This window comes from Nicotiana tomentosiformis, chromosome 8 (assembly GCF_000390325.3).
Source record: "Nicotiana tomentosiformis chromosome 8, ASM39032v3, whole genome shotgun sequence".
Classification (NCBI taxonomy): domain Eukaryota; kingdom Viridiplantae; phylum Streptophyta; class Magnoliopsida; order Solanales; family Solanaceae; genus Nicotiana; species Nicotiana tomentosiformis.
The window spans coordinates 65,341,812-65,344,232 of record NC_090819.1 but is presented as its reverse complement, the minus strand read 5'-3'; positions in this window follow the sequence as shown (position 1 = coordinate 65,344,232).

Here is a 2,421-nt window from a genome sequence, read left to right as displayed (position 1 = left end):
AAATCGCCTTCTTGCTTGAATTGACCTCCACACTGCTTAAATCTATCCAAATTAATTGCATAACTTCATTAAAATTCATCGGAAACAATTCCGGATAATAATATGTCAACTTAAAATTTTATTCCAAAAAGTCAACGCGGGGCTCGCCCCTCGGAACCCGATATAATTTTTATGAAATCCGAACACCCATTCCGATACGCGTTCAACCATACCAATTTTATCGAATTCCAATAACAACTCGACCTCCAAATCTTAAATTTTTGTTTTTGGAAGATTTTACAAAAATCTTGATTTTCTCCATTTAAATCCGAGTTAAATGATGAATATAACCATAGATTCATGAAATATAATCACTTTAGGGTATAGAACACTTACTCCAACCAAGCTTCTGAAGAATTCCTCCAGAATCGCCCAAATCCGAGCTCCAAAAATTCCAAAACGAAATGCCAAAAATGGCCAAGTTCCATCCTTATGTTTCTGCCAAGTTTCGCACATGCGGTTACTGTTCACGCACCTGCGGGTACTGTTCACGCACCTGCGGTACCAACACGTCCCAAAATACAATACGAACTTAGTCGAGGCTTCAAACCATGTCAAACAAAGCCGAAATTACGAATCGCGCATCGAATCGAATTATAAGTTTTCAAATCTTCCAACTTCTATATTTTGCGCCGAAACGTATCAAATCAATCCGGAATGACTTCAAATTTTGCACACAAGTCATAATTAACTTAATGGAGCTATTCCTATTTCTTGAATCGAAATCCAACCACATTATAGAAAATTCACCTTTCGGTCGGACTTTTTCAAATCCAAATCCGAACATACTCCTAAGTCCGAAATCATCATACGAAACTATTGTCATTCTCGAAATTCTATTCCGGGGTAGTTTGCTTAAAAGTCAACTCTCCGGTCAACTCTTTCCATTTAAGCTTCTAAATAAGAATTGCACTTTTAATTAAATTCCGAATCTTCAGTAAATCAAACTCGACCACACCCGCAGGTCATAATACATATTGCAAAGCTTTTTGAGACTTTAAGCCACTGAAAGGGGCGCTAATTCTTAAAACGACAAGTCGAATCGTTACAAGAAAAGCAGTTTTGACATCCATTTGGTGGATAAAAAGCTTATGGATTGAAGCTAAGGCAATTAAAACTTGAATAAAATAAATTCTAGTCACTGGTGCAAATGTATCAAAATAATCTATATTTTATTTTTGAGAAAATACTTTTGCTACTAACCGAGCTTTATATTTATCTAAAAATCCGTCAGGCTTAAATTTCTTTTTGAAAATCCATATAGGCTTTGCACCAGGAGGTAAATCAGTTAAAATACATGTGTTATTTTTCAAAATAGAATCGATTTCAACTTTTACTGTCTCTTTCCAATATTTAGCATTTGAAGAAGATATAGCTTCAAAATAATTTGATGGTTCATTATCGACAAAAAATATTTAAAATTCATTTCCATAAGAAAAATATTCTTTCCTAGGCCTTTTGCTCCTTCTCAGTTCCTCATTAGAAGTAATTTCACTATTTGTTTCAACAGGTGTATGAGAAATTTTATCAGACAATGGATACATATATTCAAAGAACTCGGCATTCTTTGTCTCAATTATAATATTACAATCAAGCACATCACTTTTTAAAACAAGAAATTTATATGCAACACTATGTTCAGCATATCCAATAAGCATGCAATCAACAGTTTTGAAACTTATTTTTCTCTTTTTAGGTTTAGGCAAAAGAACTTTAGCAAGGCACCCCCACACTTTTAAATATTTCAAGTTAGGTTTATAACCCCTCCACAATTCATAAGGAGTTTTGCTAGTTATTCTATGTGGTATTCTATTTTACAAGTGACAAGAAGATAATATAGCTTCACCCCACAAATTATCAGGAGCATTAGAACTAACTAACATAGAGTTCATCATCTCTTTTAATATTCTATTTTTTCTTTCAGCTACTCTATTTGACTCGGGTGAATAAGGCGGAGTTACTTCATGAATAATTCCATTTGTTTCACAAAAATCATTTAAAGAAAAATATTCTCCACCTCTATCAGATCTGTTTCTCTTGATTCTTCTACTAAGTTGATTTTCAACCTCAGTTTTATAAGAAATAAAAGCACTAAAGGCATCATCTTTATTTCTAAGCAAATACAACTTAGTATATCTAGAAACATCATCAATAAAAGTCACATAATATCTTTTACCACCTCTAGTCATAGTCTGATTCAAACCACCTAAATCAGTGTGAATTAAAGATAACAATTCAGTTTCTCTATTTACAGAAAAATAAGTCTTTCTAGTACTTTTAGCTTTAGCACATATTTCACACTTGTCAATATTATTTGAGTCTAAACCAGATATTAATCCTAGTGACTGCATTTTCTTTATATATGTGATATTAACATGTCCT